A 20,903-nucleotide genomic window follows, 5' to 3' on the forward strand; every position below is an offset into this window, starting at 1 on the left:
CTGTGCCAAACCGCCTATCCACTGAGCCAAACCGTCTAGGGCTCCAAGTAGCTTCTTTAGAGGAAAGTAAAGAGGATGGAATCTCTACATCCACTTTGCAATTTCTAAGGACAGTCTGACACAGTACGAGGTTGGAGTGTGCTCTACTTGTACTCAAGATACTCGATGAGGGATGGCAGAAAGGCAGCCCTAGCTCCCTTCAGGAGAATGCTTTGTAGGCATACAGAAGGAGGAAGAGCAAAGAGCAGGGGAAAAAAGAGAACAAGAAGCTCATCTTTTGAAGTCAGCAAAAGGTATATCCCCGGGAGTGACTTATGGGTGTACAGAGGAGGAACATTAAAAGAATAATTGTTGGCTGTTTATTTTAGAAAAGTATGGGTAGTGAGAATGGAGGCAGGGAGCTTTATTTTCTATTTTACCTTGCTCCAACTTCCATTAGTGTTAATGGGGTCATATATTCTAGACTTTCCTTGGCCTGCTGCCCTGACATAACTGTTTGAATTCCTTGTTTTAGTATTATATAGTCTTAACAACAGAGGGAAAGAGAAACAGAATGTTGTGTGCTAAATTATTCTATGCCTTATTGTGGATGGGATTTATTCTCATGGGTCCACAGCTATTAAGATGATCTGTTCAGATGATCTGTGTTTCTGATAGCTACTTCTAGATAGCTTTATAATTTGCCCAAGGGGTTTGTTCAGGGGATGGCTACATGTATTTTTTATTTGCTGGAACAAGGTAAGTCTTACTCCTGGTTATCTGAGCTCCAGGCTGGTACAGGGACTGCTATCATCCAAAGGACCAATCGAGCTGTGTGTTCCTCTTGTTAAGGAGAGTCGATCATGGAGGTATTTTACTAGGCGGTCATTTGATACACATTGGCCCTTTTGGTGGGAGACTTCGCTCTTAGGATTACTGCTGCGGAATCCATTTATTCAATTAAACAAATATCAATTGAGCTCCAGTATTTCTTCAGACGTGGGAATACTCTGCAAGAAGCCGGAATTGGACTGTTCAAGGAAACCCAGCAGAATTAGAATGCTAAAATTCCCGGTTTGAAAGAAACTTAGAGATAATCTAAGGGCCTGAGAATATGTATATTCATTTTAGGGGACCACAAACAGTTTCTGATGCATATTATTCTTTGTTTGCTTTTATAACCATTTGAAAATGTGAGCCACCTTGGCAGGGTGGCTCAGTTGGTTGGAGCATTGTCCCATACACCAAAAGGTTGCAGGTTCAATTCCCTGTCAGGGCATATACTTATGTTTCGGGTTCTATCCCGGGTGAGCCATGTACGGGAGGCAACTGATTGATGTTTCTCTCTCATATCGATATCTCTCTCTCTGTCTCTCTCAAATCAATAAACATATCCTCTGGTGAGGATTTTAAAAAAGAGTGAAAACTATTCTAAACCAGGGGGAGGGGCACATAGGCTGGATTTGATCCATGAGCCATAGTTTCATAGTTTGCCAGCCCCTGATCTAATCAATTCTCCTCCAGTTTTTTTTTAATCAAAGGGGAAACTGAGAGCCAGAGGGTGAAATGATTACTCCCCTCATTGTCCACCCTCTACCCTCCCTCCCCCATAGTCACACAGCTAGTTCTTTTTTTTAATTTTTTTTTAAATTTTCATTTTAAACAAGAAGTTTATTTAAACAACAAGACACTTGACTTGAAGGGAAAACTATCTAGGATTCATTTTTTTAGAGTAATTTATCCCCACTTAAAGACAGATTGCCCTACATGTAACAGCTACGTACAAAAAAGTTATAAAATTGTCCTTGGTTTTACAATGATAAATGAAAAACATTAAAATTCTCCAATCAAACAAGGTATGCAAGAATTTTTATGTTGTTCTTTTTTGTTAAACAGTGAGAGCAAAATAACTTACTGGAATATAAAGATAAGAGCTGAATGAGAATGCCACTAATGGAGAAAGGGGGTATTTTCACAGAACCAGTATTTTTCCCCATCCCATCTCCATTTGATGTAGATCAAAACATACCATTGGCCATTTAGTTAAAAAAAAAAATGCAAATGCTTGTGCACATACATCAGTTACTTTATGTACAATAAAGGAATGGGGAAGGGGAAAATGAAAGAATAGAGAAAACTATACTGTAGCAGTCAGATGTATTGAAACCCAATTGCAGTTTTCTAATTGAGAATGTCTTCTTGGTCTGGAGGAACAGAGTTCTGGAGTAAAGTAGCAGGTTCCCTTTTTAGTAGACACCTCCTGTCTGCTGCTGGAACACATCAATTGTATCTTCATCCTCCATTTCCAACTGTGCAGGTGTGTCCGTTTCATTGATTGGCTGCCCGTCAAATCGGAATCTGATCTGCCTCATTGACAAACCCTGTCGTTCACAATAGGCTTTCATTAGTTTACGAAGTGGTGTGTGCCTCTTAATCTTAAACTGCATCACAGAACCATCCTGCCCTGCCACCTACAAATTAATATGATCGTTGTTCTCAGTCTTGACTCCTTCCTTGGGCTTTTCGTCGGCCATGGCGAGCGCCGGAGTCTCCTCAGCTGCCGCTTCACAAAAGAGGTACCAGGTCCGCACCAAAAGCACACAAGCAGCACCAGGAGCGGCAGAAGGAGGAGGCAGCAGCGGTCACACAGCTAGTTCTTGATATTGTTGGATCGGTGACCCTTAAGAAAAGATCCCCAAAGTACCTAGTCATTTTGCAAATGGCTAGTTTTGGTACTGAGGGAAGTATGAATTTTAGTTAATTTTAAACTTATTGAGTGCCTACCACATTCTGGGCACTGTGCCTGGGATTTAGGATGCAAAGTTAGCATGACAAAGTCCCAGGCATCAGTCAGCTTAGTTATTGGTGCAGATAAGATGGCAGTGTGGAAAGTGCATATGGAGACAAGTAGTGGGTGCCGGGAGGCACAGGGAGGCACTCTGCCCTCAGTATGTGGATGCTTCTGTGGGTGAATGAATGAATGAGTGAATTTATTCATTCATTGCACCTCCCCCACTTGTGTTTTGGATGCGTTACCCAGCCTAAAGGGTCTGGCTTCCTCCCCACTTGCTTGTTTTTCTCTTGGGGATTCATACCTTGTATATATCCTATGTATGCAGGGGTGGGTTAGGAGATTAAAAGAACAAAAGTGAAAAAAGATTCAGACCCCCACCAGAGAAGGTTGATTTAACAGTTGCTTTGACATGCCAGTTTATCTAAGCAGTGGCACTGAAACACATCTGAAATCATATAATATCAACCATGGAGCCTTCAACTATTCTAGAGTTGGAAGGACCTTAGAGATCATGTAACTGTATACCCTTTCATTTTACATATAAAGAGCTTGAGGCTCAGAGATGTTAAATTTCTGGCTCACACAATTAATTCACAGAATGAATCTTAGTGTTGCAAAGGACTTTAAAACATATCTAGTATAACCACCCAGATATTAATGAAGAATAATAATTATAGCTAATATTTATTGAAAGTTTATTGACATGTATAGTAGTGTGTATTATCTCATTTAATTCTGCCAGTAAACCAATGTAATAGGTACAATTACCATCCTTATTTAAAAAAAAAACAACTGAGGAAACTAAGCTTGAATAGATTAAGTAAAATTTGCCCAATAGATGTTTGCACAATGAGTGAACCAATGAGTCAGGCAATCAAGTCGTACTTTCAGCAGTTGACACTTTTAGCGACAAGCGAATGGGAACTCAGTGGCTGAGCTAGAGCCATGCCCAGGTCTTCTGATGACTTACCCTATTACCAGTTGTATGTGCTAATATGCAGATGTTTCTATCCTACATCAATGTTTGGATAGAAAAAGGAAAGTGTATTGTTCTGCAGCTGTCTTTACGGTGTCACTGAATAGTTTTGAGAATTAATGTGCACAGTAGAATTTTCTTTGAACATCAAAGTTTCCTTGAAGATGTGACAGCCTGGTTGGTTTCTCTGAATCTGCTGAAGTTTGTAGAGGCAACTGGAAGATTCTCTGCATGAGGTACCTTCTTCTTTTTTTTTTTTTGCACAACCATTTAATTTAAAGTTGTAGTTTCAAACTATAGTCTGAGGCATCCTGGGGTTTGTGGGCTAGAGAACTGAGGGATTCTGTAAGAAAGCGTGGGCATGGATTTGGCTTTGAGCCAAATAATGCCCAAAAACAAATATCTTTGCTGCATTAATTCTTTTAGCTCTGACAGATGAGAACAACCAACTCATTAGATGTGTACAGTAGCTTGTGATGTGTTCTTTCCTTATAAGTTGAATGTTTTTCTCATTGAACAATGGTAATATTTGGGCTTGTTTGATTGGAAGTTTTTGAAGTCAAAGACATTTTAATATATTTGTAGAGCTTGTTCTAAAAACACCCCACCAAAACCTCTCTACCTAGATTACTGCTTTTTATGTGAAGAACAGCATGGGCATTGTTTGCCATTCATTGTAAGCAGAGCATCTCTATATGGCATAGAAAAACTGAGGTTCTTGGATTTCAGCTCAGAAAGCTCTCTCTTTTGAACCTAGGCCCCTGGGTTGATTCATAACGTCAATACATAGCATTAATAATTGCTGCATATCACTTGGAGGAAAATCCACATTAAATAAAGGAGGCTTTCATTAGGTTGTGGAAAAACAGATTCAGGCTCTATTGGTAAGATAAACCACCATTTATTTGTTTGAGGGCCTTTCAGGGGGAAGAGATGTAATACAAGATAATCTTCTCATTTGTAGGCGTTTGAGAAATCCCTTAAAATAGAAACACATGAATATTTGTTTTCTAACACAAAATATTTCAGAGACCTCCCCATGTGTCTTGCCAAAGCTTTTTTCTTTTCAAGTTTCAGCCAACCACCACAAATGCTTTTTAATTATACCAGGGAGCAATCCTCACTTAGTGAATCCTTGCTTTAAAATTTTTATTTATTTATTTTTTAATCCTTACCTGAGGGAGGGAGGGAGAGGGAGAGAGAGAGGAAGGGGAGGGAGGGAGAGGAGGGAGAGAGAGAGAGGGAGAGGGAGAGAGAGAGAGGGAGAGGGAGAGAGAGAGAGGGAGAGGGAGAGGGAGAGAGACAGAGAGAGAGAGAGAGAGAGAGAGAGAGAGAGAGAGAGAAAGAGAGAGAAAGAGAGAGGGAGGGAGGGAGAAAGAGAGAAAGAAAGAAAGAAAGAAAGAAAGAAAGAAAGAAAGAAAGAAAGAAAGAAAGAAAGAAAGAAAGATCGATTTGAGAGAGAAACATTGATGTAGGATAGAAACATCGATCCATTGCCTCCTGTACAAGCCTCTTCTGGGATCGAATCCAAAATCTAGGAGTGTTCCCTAACCAGGAATGGAACCCAAAACCTTTTTGGTGTACGGAACGATGCTCCAGCCAACTGATCCACCCAGCCAGGGCAATACCTACTTTTAAACATTTCGTATGTATTAATAAATCTTTCTTTTAACTCTACCAGGGCTTGCCCCTGATTTACTCCATCTCCCTCTTCAGCAGTAGTAGTTGCTTTCAGTAAAAAAGGAGTAGGAGGTGGAGGACAGCACAAAAGGAGGAGAAGGATCTGTTCATTATGTGGTGGCTGCTGTGTTACCAAATAAGCATTCAGTGTCACCATGTTCTGGAGATAGGTGCACATGTACATTTCTAACTTTGCATTTTCAAAAATTTCAAATGAACAGCTTAGTACAAAGAACACTCAAAAATTCTTAAGTTTACTAATTCTTAATGTTTTGTCACATTTGCTTTATTATTATATATGCAGATTTATGTTTTTTGGGGGCAGACGTCATGATACTTGATCTCTAAATATGTCAGTATTTATCTCCTGAGTATAAGGACATGTTTTTACATCACCACAACAGCATTATCATGCCTGAGAAATTTAACACTGATTCCATAATACAGTCTACATTTAAATCTCATCTTTAATCAGTTAACATTTGCTGTATAACAAAACCACCATTTATTTGTTTTTTCAAAAAGATTTTTTTAATTGATTTCAGAGAGGAAAGCAGAGGGAGTTAGAAACATCAGTGATGAGAGAGAATCATCCATCAGCTGCCTCCTGCATGCCTCCTGCTGGGGATTGAGCCCCAAACCCAGGCACGTGCCCTGACTGGGAATCGAACCGTGACCTCTTGGTTCATAAGTCAATGCTCAACCACTGAGCCATGCTGGATAGGCGAAACCACCATTTATTAATTCTCATGATTCTGTGAGTCATCTGGATAGTTCTAATTTGCATCAGGACGAGCTGATCTTGGCTGGGTCCCCTCAAAGTCTGCAGTCAACTGCTGGATCTATCAGAGGCTGGCTGGTCTAAGTTGGTCTTAGTTTGGATGGCTTGTCTCTGCTCCAAAGGATGCTTTCATCCTCTAGCAGAATAGCCGAGGCTTGGTCCCATGGCGAACAGGCAGATTCCAAGAGAGAGTGGAAGTGTGCAAAGCCTTTTGAGGCCTAGGCTTGGAGCTTGCACAGTATAACTTCTATTGCAGTCTTTTGGTCAAAGCCAGTCAGAAGCTCCTCTTGATGAGAGGAGCTGAAAGTCTTATTGCTCAGGGGCCTGGATACACGGGCATGAACAATTGCAGCATTTTTGCAAACCCCCATTGTTCAAAGGCTATTAATAATGTTAGTTTATAATGTTAACAATGTAGTTGTTGGTTTGTTTTCAATCTAAGATCTACTCAAAGATTGCACATTAAATTTAGTTGCTATGCATCTTTAATCTCTTTTTTATAGTCTCTTTTAATCCATAAATTTCCCTCTTTTTTTGTATTTTATGACATTAATATTTTTAAGATTAAGATTCCAGGCCTATTTTCTTAATAATATCTCACAACCTGAATTTGTCTAGTTATTTCTCCATGGTTGTATGTAGGTTAAACATTTTTGGCAGGAATTCTAAATAGCTGATGTTATACACTTCCCATTGCTTTACAAGGGGAGGCATATATGTTAGTTTATTCCATTACTGGTGATGCTCACTTGGCTAAGGTGGGGTCTGCCAGGTTTCACAATCATAAAGGTGTCCCTTCCTGGAGATAGATTTGTATTAAGTGCTAAAGTTCTTCCAATCACATCAACATATATTGCTTAGATACCTATTGTGTATCTAATCTTGAATTTAGTACTATGGAAGACCTAAAAGAATGGTAAGGAATGTTGCCTGTCTAAAGAACATATAATTTTCTTGAGATTGAGTTACTTTAAAAAAAAAAAACGGAATAAAGAGTACAGGAGTGGTGATTCTAAGTTAATAAAAACTGTTTATTGAAATATGATGAACATACGGAGAAGTGCACACATAAGCATATAGCTTGATGAAGTTCTCAAACTGAACACATCAGTGCACTGGCACCCAGATTAAGAAACAGAATGTAAGCACATCTCGATAAGCCTGATTTTTAACTGTATAAAACGTAGGTCCAAATGATGGTTGTTCTTTTCTATAGCAATTTATGAGTGGCCCAAGAAAATCAATATCCTTTTAAGCTCAAATGGTATTACCTAACAATCACTCTCTGTATTCATCAAGCTTGAATCAGAGTAACTTTCACTATGCCCACATGTTAGTCTCTCCTTCTTCATTCTTGTCACAGTGCAGAAGGTGACCTCTCTTTTTCCAAGGGTAGCCTTTCCCTGTGTAGTCTGTCCTGCCCTTCACTTCCTTAGGTCTGGTCCTCCTAGTTCTTTCTTGTATCTTCTTTATCTATCTTCTGTCTTCAGCTTCTCTTCTTTTGGCTCCTGTTCCTCACCTTCTACACTTACCAGCAATCCTGCTTTTCCCTCTCCTTTTAAAAAAATATATTTTTATTGATTTCAGAGAGCAAGGGAGAGGGAGAGAGTTAGAAACATCAATGATGAGAGAGAATCATTAATCGGCTGCCTCCTGCACGCCCCCTACTGGGGATCGAGCCTGCAACCCAGGCATGTGTCCTTGACCTGAATCGAACCCGGGGCACTTCAGTCCACAGGCCAATGCTCTATCCACTGAGCCAAACTGGCTAGGACTTCCCTCTCCTTTTTATCACCAAACTTTTAAAAAGACCACGTTCCCTTCCTCTTTAGCCCATTCATCCAAATGCCCTTAAAACTTGGTATCCTTTCCCATAATTCTAAGGAAGTCCATCAGTAACTCCTGGTTGTTAAGTCAGGCTTTGTTTTCTTAGATTCTGCCTCCTTTGGATGGCTTCTCATCTTTTCTCTGAGACCACTTCTTCTAGACTTCCATTTATTGTGCTCTCTGTCTTCTGCCAACTCCTCTAACAGTTTGACTTCCCAAAGAAAGAACAACAGTTATTCCTGCTTCTTTTGGTCTGTATGAGAATGACATTTCTTAGGTCCTTCTTTAAAAATATGTATATATTTTTATTGATTTCAGAGAGAAGGGAGAGAGAGAGAGAGAGAGAGAGAGAGAGAGAGAGAGAGAGAGAGAGATGATGAGAGAGAATCATTGATCTGCTACCTCCTGCACACCCCTCACTGGGGATGGAACCCGAAACCCAGGCATTTGCCCTGAGCTGGAATCGAATCATGACCTCCTGGTTCATAGGTCAATGCTCAACCTCTGAGCCACTCTGGCCAGGTGTCCCTTTATGGACTATGGGTCATTATGTTGGCAATTTATCTCCAGTTTGAAGATTGTGGTTTTATGGCAAACTCTCAATTAAATTGATGTAAAATCTCTGCGTGGTAGGAACTCAATACAGGTTTATTGGAATGATTTATTCATCCATTTATTCATTTATATGTTCAATAGATATTTACTAAATGTCTAATTAGCGAATTGAATGGATTGTTAAATTTAATAGTAGATTACATCTTTCTTTCAAGTTATGTAAATATGGTTTTCTTTGTCTTTACTTTCAACTTTTGTTGAAGTTTTTTATTTGCCTTTTTTTTTTCTCATTTGAGCAATAAATAGCTATATGACTCTTGGATAAGTTACTTAACCTCTAGAAATATGTTTCCTGATTTTTAATGAAGGGATAGTAATAGTGCCTACCTTCTGGTTTATTTTTTTTAAGGATTAGATGACACAATGCCCCTAGATCATATAGTACATGCAAGCATATAGTAATGGCTCAGTAAATGCCATTTACCATTATTCTTATTATAATGTTTCAGACATTAGACTTTGGTCCTCACAGCAATTATCCTGGATTAGGCATTATTTTTCCCATTTTTCAAAGAAAGAAACTAAAACTCTAAGGATTTAAATAACTTGCCACATATCACAGAGCTGGTCTGGGCTGTCAAGGATTTACCAGGGAAGTTGTGGCAACTCCAGTTCTGAAAGTCAGATTAATGAAGATTTTATCTTAAAACCACAGAATTCTAGGGTTTAGAAGGATTTTAGGCTTAGGAGGATTTGTCCGCCCAATTATTGAATTCTTTAACCGTGTAGCCAAGGGGTCATCTGGTTTATTCTTGAACACTTCCAATGACAGGAAAGTCGTCAGCACCTGGGGAAGCTCATTCCACTTCCCCAGCTCTGACCAGGAGACAGCCCTTCCTTACAGCAGCCCAACTCCTCTCCTGTGTCTGCCCTCATTCCTAACTCTGCCCCCTCCTTGCACTTCCTCTGCCACCAGAACTCCCTCTTTAAGGCACAAATCAGATTGTCACTCCCCTAATTAAAACACTTTTTTTATTTTCCATTGTCCTTATGACAAAATCCAAACTCTTTGCTGTGGTCAAGTAGGCCTGCCTCATCTCAAACATTCTTTTTCCTTGTTGCTCACTCAGCCTTGGTCCTGGTGGCCTCTGACACGCCCAGCGTCTTCCTGCAGATGGCCCTTGCACGGGTCCTTCTGCCTGTGTGCTTCTTTTCTGAGCTTTGCAAATGGCTGGCTCATTCTCATCTTTCTGTTCTCAGCTCAAAGGCCACTTCCTCAGAGAGGCCTGTCCTGATCACTTATCTGAGCCCCTAACCTCATCTCCTGTACCCATTCTTCAGATCACCTTGCCTTCTTTCCCCATGAGAATGTAAGTTCTTGGTGACTGGACCTAGGATACAATGTTAGCAGTTGTATCCTCTACAGTAGCACAGTAGCTGTCCCTAGAAGATGCTCCATAAATGTCTGAGGAATAATGAATGGCCTCGTGATTGACTGAATGTAAAGTTGTGGAGTCATTAAAAATGGAGTTGAGCGTCGTCTCAATACACCAAGTTTGTGGATCTGATCACAAGTCAGGGCACATCCAAAAGGCAACCAGTGAATGTATCAATAAGTGGAGTAACAAATTGGCTTCTCTCTAAATAAACAAGTTAATTAATTAATTAGTTAATTAAAATATTTTTTTAATGGCGTTTTCGAACTTGGCCACTTTTGGTGTGACTTTGGGCAATTTATGTTAACCTCTGGGCTTTTGTTGCTGCACCTGTATACTAGCAATCTTATCTACCTCACAGAATGTTATGAAGATTAATTAAGATATCAGCTGTGAATGTACCTGTCACATTTCCTGGCACACATTAGATGTCCAGTCCACCTCAAAGCCTGGGGCTTCATTCTGAGCACGTGTACAAGAGTTCTGTGAAGTTTCAGCCTGATTAATGGAACTGTTTACATAGTGTTCCTATGTGTGTGACTCACAGTCAGGTGTAAGATGCCTGTGACTCCTCTGACGTAATGCTTGCCTGGCTGGGAAGACAGTGCTAACCCTGGATGTCAGTTGTGCAGAGTGATGCTCAGTCCTGATAACCCAGGGGTGCCAAGCCCAGAGCCTTCACTGGGCCACTGAATACAGCCCCCCAAACTAAATGCTCAAATGTGACCTTGTTGTGGCCAATCTCTTGTCAAGATGGATTGGGATGCTCTGTCTAGACAGTTGTCTCCCTTGGGAAATCATAGTTGCCTAAGAGGAGGCACATGGTGTCCTGTTAAGAATACAAATAGCCTGTGAGCTGTTTTTCAGGGCGTGGAGAGTGGAGGTTGCTATGAGGTGTGTGGGTCTGTGGAGCAGAGCCTGCAGAAGGGAGCTGTCGGCTTCTGTACTCACAAGCATCTCAGGATCATGGTGGTAGCCTTCTCCTTCTCACATGCAGTGCCCCCAGAGCCCACAGGTCTGGGGAAGGGGGAACTGTCACTGGCAGCCTATCCCGAGCCAGTGCGTCTATGCCGCCACTGAGGAACGCTCGGAGGAATTACAGGGTAACCCTGGCACATGGATTACCTGCTGGGAAGGGGGCAGAAGTTTCCATGCAACTTGCTGGCTTGGCATGATGGCCTCGGTGGTTCCCCTCTGTAGGCTCTTAGGGTGAGTGTTTTAACATGGGAGCTCTAAAATGAGATAGACCTGGTATCAAATCCTGGCAAAGTCATGACCTTGGCCAAATTATTTAACATCCAGCCTTAGTTTCCTCACTGAAAACGAAGATAATAATAATTCCTAGCTTATTTGGTTGCTGTGAGGATTAGAAGATATAGTGCATGCAAAAATATTTAGCTTAGTTATAGGCCTATAGCCCATGTTCAGTAAATGATGATTCTTTTTATCTGGTAGGACAGGTCAGGATTCTGTTTTTATTTCTGATGAGCCTCTTCCACACTGAACTTTGAGTCTTGGTTCACCCCTGCCAGCTGTGTGCCTCAGACAAGTTATCTAACCTCTGAGTCAGTGTTCTTATCTGTTACATGCAGTTTATAATTCCCACCACAAAGTGAAGGTAAAATGAGATAAGAGCACCTGACACATAGTAAGTGCTCAAAATATTCTTTTCCTTCACCTTTGGTTCTTGAGTATCTGAAATACGGCCCCTTTAAGCTTGTTAAGATTCTCCACTAGCCTTGTATGCAGCTGTATTCAGACAGCTTTGGCAGAAAGAAAGAGGCGCTTTTTAATTTTTTTTATAAATGACTGTTTCATAATCTGTTGGCTCATCTGCTGCTGCCACACCCTGTGCCTCTCAGGGACTCTGGGTCCTATTGCATTTAGCATGTGCCTTGCCTCTCACCTAAATGACCCTGGAAAGCGGTTGCTGTGGGAGGTTGCTGAATGCTAAATGGATTTTTCTCCCTGCTTTTTGGGGCCATGCTGGCTCAGGGATTCTTAGCTGCAGGAGGAGGGGCTGGCAGGCCTGAACTGCAGTTGGACTTTGCGGCCTGGACTTTTCTGGTTTTCATTAAAATTCTCTGGCTGTCTTTCGGGATTGCTCCATTGGCTATGACTGTGCGTTGGAGCTGGTTGTGCTGTTCCCTCAGCCTCACACACCCATCAAATCACAGTGGCCCTGAAGACGAGAGAAAGTTGAAGGTGGGGAACAGCCTGATTAAAGGGTCTTGCTCAGCAGCCTTTGTGTAAGGGACCCCCATCTACAACAGCAGAGCTTGAATTTGGCAAAGTCTTAAATACAGATGGGGAGGCAGACATAGCTGAGCTGGGAACCCTTTTACAACTTACTCTTGATGACAGACTTGCTCTTGAGGCAGACAGGAGTTTCCTGGCAGCTGTCAGAGGGTCCTTGAATGTTAGTTACATTCTTGAATGAGATCAGTCTGGTCTAATCATTTTTCTGAGGTGCTGATACCCTCATATGCCCAAGGAGATGGAAATTGGGTGGCAGTTCTCTGAGTTTGACAGTGAATTGAGTAAAAAGGATTTGATGTTTAAATGTTAATTTTTTTTATTGTTTTACATATGTTTCCTCGCCCCCCCCATTGACCCCACCCCCAGCCATTCCCACCCCAGGCAAGCCCCCACCGCCCCAGTGTCTGTGTCCATTGGTTATGCCAGTGATGGGTAACCTTTTGAGCTTGGTGTGTCAAACTTGGCCAAAAAACTGAGCATAACTCGGGTAGTGTGTCACTTTGAGGAAAAAACATTATTTCGCAAATGTTTCATCCTCAGGAGCAGCAAATGTTTCATCCTCGGCATGTGGCCGCCTCAGCGGCCGCTGTCATCAGAAATGGCTACGCGTGTCAGTGCTGACACGTGTGTCATAGGTTCGCCATTACTGGGTTATGCTAATATGCATGCATACAAGCCCTTTGGTTGCTCTCTAACCCCCCCTCCCCTCCCCTCCCCTGCCATTTGTCTCTGGATCTATTTTTGTTCATCAAATTATGTTGATCATTATATCCCACATATGAGTGAGATCTTGTGATATTTACTTCTCCGACTGGCTTATTTCACTTAGCATAATGCTCTCCAGTTCTATCCATGCTGTTGCAAATGGTAAAAGTTCCTTCTTTTTTATAGCGGCGTAGTATTTCATTGTGTAGATGTACCACAGTTTTTTAATCCACTCATCTGCTGATGGGCACTTAGGATGTTTCCAAATCTTCTGGTAGGATATGATCACAGAGAGTGGACTGCTCTGTCTTTTCTACTCATAGTCTCTCTATGGCCTATCTCTAGCTCTCTGTGGGATGAAGTGAATGCCATCAGCTAACCAGAAAGACAGCAGGGAGGGGACAAGCAAGATACTTCATCAGCACATGGTCAAGGCAAATAGGAAAGAATCTGGACCAAGTTTATTTATCATAATTTGTCAGGTTCAAAAGAGAGTATATAGTACCACCTATGGAATATTCTTACGTAAAAGTTGACCCTTCCATCTGATCAAACCTCTAGAGCTGACCTTAATTTATTGGGAATACAGGGGAAAGGATGACAAGTTAAATTACACTCTAAGGAACCAAACACATAAATCTAGTGTTGAACAACTGACTTGGTCTCTGCATCAAGTCAATGGCATGAAAAAAATAATGTGGTTTAGGAATGATAACCAAATGTGTTATGTATATTTATAGTAAGGTACTTTAATACCCCACTGACATCACTGGATAAATCTTCTAGACAAAAAATTCAACAAGGAAACAGCAATCCTAAATGAGACTCTAGAATAGATGGAACTAATTGACATCTTCAGAACATTCCACCCCAAAGCTACAGATGGAACTTTTCAAGTGCACATGGGACATTTTTTAAAATATATATATTTTTATTGATTTTTTTACAGAGAGGAAGGGAGAGAGACAGTCAGAAACATCGATGAGAGAGAAACATCGATCAGCTGCCTCCTGCACACTCCCCACTGGGGATGTGCCCGCAACCAAGGTACATGCCCTTGACCGGAATCGAACCTGGGACCCTTCCGTCCACAGGCCGACACTCTATCCACCAAGCCAAACCGGCCAGGGCGCACATGGGACATTTTCAAATGTAATATATAAATCTTGTTTTTATTTGGATAGTCTGTGTGTTAGTTTCTTAGGTACCATAACAAAATATCACAGATTGGGTAGTTTAAACAAGAGAAGTTTATTTTCTTATAGTTCTGGAGGCTGGAAACCCAAGATCAAGGTGCTGTCAAGGTTGGTTTTCTCTGAGGCCTCTGTCCTTGGCTTTCAAATGACTGCCCTCTTCCTACCTCTGTACATGGTTATTCCTCTGTGCACATGCAGACCTGGTGTGTGTGTGTGTGTGTGTGTGTGTGTGTGTGTGTATGTCCTAATCTCCTCTTACAGGGACACCAGGGGGGTTGGATTAGGCCTCACTTTAACTTAATTATGCCTTTAAAGGCCCTGTCTTCAATTACAGTCCCATTCTGAGGTACTGGGGGTTAGAGCTTCAACATAAAAATGTGTGTGTGTGTGTGTGTGTGTGTGTGTGTGTGTGTGTGTGTGTGTGTAGGGCACAATTTAGCCCATAACACCCTACCTATAAAAAGGTGTTTTTGAGATGTTGGGGAAATTTTATTATGGACTAACATCAAGGGATTATTGTTAATTTTCTAGGTATGATGGTAGTGTTGTGATGTTAGAAAATGGGTAATGTAGAGATGGGTTCAGAAGAACATAGGGTTGAAATGATATGATTGGAATTTGTTTTAAAATATTTAAAGAAAGAGAGAATAAAGGATAGATCAAGTAAACAGGCCAAATGTTCATCATTGTTGAATCTGGGTGATGGGTATTGAGGTTCTACTTTTGAGTATGTTTGAAAATTTTATAATCACACATTTTAAATATTTAGAATAAAGAGGGTTTAATGGCAGAGGGGTTGGTGGTGATGACCATCCTCAGTGTGTCTCTCCCTGGAGTTATAATTCTCTGGGCTGTCTCGCTTCTTCATGTGGTAGTTATCTGGGGGTCCTCAGTTGCTTGTCTCTACTAGATCCTCTGACTCTTGTTTACCACCTGGTGAAGAACGTCCTCCAGCTTGTGAATCTTCTCTTTGCAGTTTCTGCAATTTCACAGTCATTTCACATTGTGTCCTGTGTGCTGGGCCCTTTCAATCTGGCAACCTGCACCCCTCCGTTCTTCACAGTTTTGTCGAATGATATTGATTCATCATGATTTTCCTTTCTTTTTTCTGTTCTCTCTTGGGAATTTCTCTTATTCTGATAGGAGACACCCTGTACTGGTCTTCTAGAACAAGCATGTCAAACTCAAAGGCTAACACGGGCCAAATAAATGAGGCATGTGGTCCGCGGGCTGTGAGTTTGACATGCTTGCTCTAGAATATTCATTTTCCTCTCCTGTTGTCCTTATCTTTGTCTTTTGACTACACTAGCAGATTTCCTCAACTTTATCTTTTAATCCTTTTATTGAGTTTTTTTTTTATTTTTGCTATTAAGTTGTCAATTTCTAAGAGCTCTTTTTTTGTTTTGTTCTCTAAGTGTTTCCTTTTTATAGTATCCTATTTTCACTTCATGGAGGCAGTTTTATTTCCTTTTTGTGAGAATATTAATGGCACTCTCCCCTCCCACATAGTATCTGTTTCCTTCAAGTTGCTCTTTTTGTGTTTACTGTGATCTGTGTCTTTATTAGAGGCTTTCCCAAGATGTCACTCCGAATGTGATCCTAGGCTGTGTTGCTCCTGATTGCGGGAGGGGAGGGGGTAAATAAAAGCTGTCAAGATCTTGACATTGTGGTAAGTGAAAGAAGCCACTCATAAAAGACCCCACAGAGTATGATTTCATTTATGTGAAATGTCTAGAATAGACAAATCTATACAGACAGAAAACAGATTAGTAGTTGCCTGGGGCTGGAGAGTAGCTGAAATGCAGAGTGACTGCTAATGGGTATAGGGTTTTCTTTGGGGGGGGCAGTGATGAAAATGTTCTAAAATTGATGGTGGTGCCCTGGCCGGTGTGGCTCAGTGGATAAAGCTTCTGCCTTCGGACTGAAGGGTCCCGGGTTCGATTCCGGTCAAGGGCATGTACCTTGGTTGCGGGCACATCCCCAGCAGGGGGTGTGCAGGAGGCAACTGATCGATGTTTCTCTCTCATTGATGTTTCTAGCTCTCTATCCCTCTCCCTTCCTCTCTGTAAAAAAATCAATAAAATATATTTAAAAAAAATAAAATTGATGGTGGTGATGGTTGTACAACTCTGTGAATATACTAAACACTGCTGAATTGTACACTTTAGAAGAGTGAATTGAATATGTGAATTATATCTTAATAAGCCATCCCAGTGGTGATGGTTGTACACTCTGTGAGTATACTAACTACCACTGAATTGTACACTTTAAGAAAGTGAATTGATTATGTGAGTTCTGTCTTAATAAAGTTGTCAAAAAAGAAGAAAGCTGTCAGGAAACTGAGTATGGGATGGAGATGATTAACTCTGAGCCTTCCTGTGGCATGATTGGGCTGGGCTGTTTGGGGGAGCCCCTGAGGCAGCATCTTCAGGTTCCCTAGGTTGCATTCACCCAGGAGGAGTCTTCCGCTCCTCTTTGCAGTGTGTGGCTCTACCCGACAGTGTCTGGTAGTCAGGAAGGTGTGTGCCACTCCACCTGTGTAGACACATGCCCTTTGTTATGCTTCCCTTCAGACGTGCTGGGTCCTTCTGGACCAGAGATACTCTTACTTTTTATTATGGAAAATATCAAAGGTTTGCAGAAGTAGAGAGGCCAGTACAGTGAACCCCCATGTTCCCATCACCCACATTCACCAGTGATCACTTCATGGCCGTTTTTGTTTCATCTGTATCCCACAACCCCTTCTCCCAGATGGTTGTAAAGCAAATACTCAGCATTTCTGTTTTATGCTCTCCAGAGACTAAGCAGCCAGAATTCTGCCATTGGGGAGAGGACATAGGGACTGCTTTCCAGCGGCTTTCACTCTTGTCTTAGTCATTGTAGCATCCTATGCCCCTAGGTACACGGGACTGCCAGTCCCGGGCCTGGAAGGATTCTGTGGTTTAAATCGGCTCAATTCTCAGCTTTCCCTGCATCTGGTATAGGGTTCAGATTTCTTGGATCTGCTAAGCCAGTCTCCTTTTTCCCTGTACTTGCACGGTTTTGTTATTAAGAAAAAAACAACAACACTCCACCGACTTTCTGTGGGTTTCAGGAGAAAGTGAAATTAGATGCAGCTGTTCTGTGTGCTGCAGGCTCAGGAAGATCAGCCGGTCTCCCCCCCCCTCCCCCCCGCGCCCCCCAGTGGTGCTCTATCCTACCCTGATCTACTCAACTCTAGAGCCCTATTTCATTTAGTTATGTATCTTTCGATTCATTTGCCTTCACGACTCATTTTCAATCTTCTGAGCACTAAGGGGACTCCTCTTATCTTACCTCGCCTTCCTTCTGACCTTGAGTCTAGGCAGAGTTAAGGAGTCCTGCCTTTGTGCCTTGCTAGCGTTCTGTGCTCACCTCTCATTACAGGATTGTTTGCTTGCACTTTGCATGCTGCATTGCAGTGTGTTTACCTGCCTATTTCCCTGCGAAACCGGGTTTGTGGGTAGGACTGTGTCTGTTTGTCTCTGAATCATGAGCACAATGCCTCGCTGCCAGTGCACATTTGTGAACTCACAGGCTGGATTGCTGAACACTGTGCGTCAAGGGTGGGGACAGGCAGCAGACAATGCCCCTTTCCTTCTCGCCTTTTATTGACACCACCGTTTGGTGTCAATTAAGGAGCAAATCATGCCTTGTCTGGTGGCTTGCTGTTATGCAATGCTGTTCCCTTTGCTTTCAAGTCTGGTGTTTTTTACTTAGTCAGCAGGTTGGAGAGGGAGGGAGGGTGGCTCTTGGAGTGTAAACATCCTACCAAAGAAGGAATGGACTTTGTCAGAGATGCCTTGTTTCCCTTGATAGAAAGGCTGTGGAGGGGGGGGGGGGGCTTGGAGGGAGGTGGAAGATAGGGGGGATAAATGGTGATGGAAAAAATTTAAATTACATTAAAGAAAGAAAGGCTTGTGGTCTAACTTCACAACTGGAGGAGGTTTATTTGTTTTCTTTTCTTTTTTTTTTTATTTTATTGATTTTTTACAGAGAGGAAGAGAGAGGGATAGAGAGTTAGAAACATCGATGAGAGAGAAACATCGATTAGCTGCCTCCTGCACAACCCCTACTGGGGATGTGCCCGCATCCAAGGTACATGCCCTTGACCGGAATCGAACCCGGGACCCTTCAGTCCACAGGCCGACGCTCTATCCACTGAGCCAAACCGGTTTCGGCTATTTGTTTTCTTTTAAGGATGGGGCAATTTATTTAACCCTCACCTGAGGATATGCCTCCCCTCCCGTCCCCCGCAAGAAAATGCTTTTTATTGATTTTAGAGAGGAAAGGAGAGGGAGAGAAACATCAGTTGCATCCCATATGCGCCTCGACCAGGGAATCAACGCTGTGACTCTTTGGTGCACAGGAGGGTGCTCCAACCAACTGAGCCACACTGGACAGGGCAGGTATTTGTTGTTTTGACAGCTACTTAGTTCTGCACAGTCTTCCATTGCTTTTTCCCTTTGAGCAAAATGCCAGGAGAATTTTTAAAATTACTGATTACAGTACTTAAAAATCTGGTGTTAAGGTGTTATCTATGAGAGGTCCTATTGCGAAATATAACTTTGCAAGGGTAACACTTAACCTGTTTTTTCTTAAAGTTTGTTCCTCAAGATGCTATGATCCTCCAGAGAGAAAGAAGTAGAGAACTTGTGGTCAAATTTGGGGTGTGGATTCAACAAAGTTAAATGGAGTTCCTTAGTTCAAGAATTCTCAGAGCCTTGCTACTGTGTGTTGTGGGTCTTTTAGAGGGCTATGTAGTAGGCAGAATTTCCTAAATTTACTTTTCTTTTTTTAAAAATATATTTTTATTGATTTCAGAGAGGAAGGGAGAGGGAGAGAGAAATAGAAACATCAGTGATGAGAGAGAACCATTGATCGGCTGCCTCCTGCACGCTCCCTACTGGGGATCGAGCCTACAAGCTGGGCATGTGCCCTTGACCAAAATTGAACCAAGGACCCTTCATTCCACTGAGCCAAACTGGCTAGCGCCCTTAAATTTACTTTTCTTCTGATGAGCAGGTGATTTGAGTTTTGTGTTTTGCAGACCACATACAACTCTGGAAATAGCCCCTCAGCTTAAATTCATCCTTTGAGGTCTAGTTTAAATGCCACTTCCTCCAAGGCTTTCCTGTCACTCCCAGAGATATATATGCTTTTCCTTTTCTGAATCGCCTTCATTTATCTGATTCCCTCCTCTCCCTCCCGCCCCCAACCTTTTCCCTACATAAATTCTAAATACATGTTGTATCACTTCCACTGCATCGGGGACATTGCCTTGTACAAAGGTGCTCAAGAACCATTTGCATTTGGTGTCCTAGCTGAGTCATCCACAAAGTCCAGAGGGCAGTGGCTGAGTGGGACTCCCATTGCTGAGGGATATGGATGGGGAGAGGGCTCACAGCAAGGGCACAGGGCCAGCATAGAGCCTGGTCCTGAAGGACAGATTCGGAAAGCTCAGTCAGGAGATGCTGAGAACATTAATCAAATGTGCTGAAGGCTGGTTGTATGCCAGCCACCCTGTGGTCAGCTTTGAATACTTAACCTTAATCCTAACCTTTCAAGTAGGTGATATTCTTCCCATTTCATCGATGAAGAAATCGGGTATCAGAAAAGCGAAGTAGGAGTAAGTACTTGTATATACCAGGCACTGTGCTGGGGACACAAAGATGACTAAAACTCAGGCCTTTCCCTGAAGTGACCCTCGTTTTATGGAGTAGATAGTCTTGTAAATAAATAATTGTAAACAGTGGGGTAATTGCAGTGATTAAGCTGTGGCCAGGGTATCATGGGAGAACTTAACCTGTATATGGGGGGAAGGCGACAAATCCAGGAAAGCTTCAGGGAGAGTGATGTCTGAGCAAGGTGGAACAAGAGTGCAGGGTTTGAAGGAACCAAAAATAAACATATACTACACAAATCTAACTAACTAACCAACTAACCAACTACCTAACTAAATAAATAGCAGCATGGGCTGAGAAATATCCTGAGGAATTTATTGTTACTGGAGTATGAAATGTGAGTTAGGTGAGAAGTGAGGCTAGATGAGTTGAGATGATGTTTTAAACATGTTGAAGAGTTTGGGACTTGATTTTGAAAACCATGGAAAGCCACTGCAGAGTTTTCAGCGGAAAAGCGGGCTATCTGACACATTTTCTAGGTGGGGGAATTGAGTCTCAGAAAGTGACTTGCCCAAGATTACCCAGCTTGTCAGAGGCTGAACAGAGCCACGATTTCAACTCAAATCCATCTGAATCTTCCCTAAGCGACCTCTCAAAGTAACCATGGCCAATGATTGTATTGAATTTCCTACTGAAAAGTGCTGTTTTTCTCACTCTGACACTTGAATCAGAGAATAGTTTTGAACATTAATATGATCAAGAGCTAGAACTTAGTGCCATCAGATTCAGAGAAAGAGAGACCAAGGAGGACTTCATGGGAGAGATGGCATCTATGTTGTCCTGAAGGAGAAGGGAAACTAGAACAGATAGTGGGAAGCCAGGTGACAGAAAGATGGGGCTGGAGGGGTGAGGTTGTGCCACCATGTGGTAGAGTAGGAGTGAGCATGGAAAACATAACAAGAGACACAGGCATGTCACTTGCTTTTTCAGATATCCATGTAAAGAGGAAGGAAACAAAAATGATCATGTTCCTTAATTTCCATCTTCACTTTAGCTGACTTATAAATACACAA

General features: G+C 42.0%; 1 protein-coding gene and 1 pseudogene across 6 annotated transcripts in view; one reads left to right on the forward strand and one right to left on the reverse strand.

Moving 5' to 3' along the window:
• RAB30 (RAB30, member RAS oncogene family) overlaps window positions 1-20,903 on the forward strand; it is a 74,248-nt gene that overhangs the window by 23,329 nt on the left and 30,016 nt on the right. Inside the window, exon 2 of one of the 6 annotated variants that reach the window (XM_028158359.2) lies at window positions 3,903-3,985. The exons of 3 other annotated variants lie outside the window; for them this stretch is intronic. The gene's annotated coding sequence lies outside the window, so the exon portion shown is untranslated. Of the gene's footprint in view, window positions 1-3,902; window positions 3,986-10,924; window positions 11,238-14,281; window positions 14,297-20,903 lie in introns of those variants that run through there. 2 more of the 6 variants (XM_028158364.2, XM_028158360.2) reach the window with 2 other exon arrangements.
• LOC114234581 (small ubiquitin-related modifier 2-like) lies at window positions 2,042-2,599 on the reverse strand (annotated as a pseudogene).

The sequence above is a fragment of the Eptesicus fuscus genome, chromosome 13, assembly GCF_027574615.1.
Source record: "Eptesicus fuscus isolate TK198812 chromosome 13, DD_ASM_mEF_20220401, whole genome shotgun sequence".
Taxonomy (NCBI): Eukaryota; Metazoa; Chordata; class Mammalia; order Chiroptera; family Vespertilionidae; genus Eptesicus; species Eptesicus fuscus.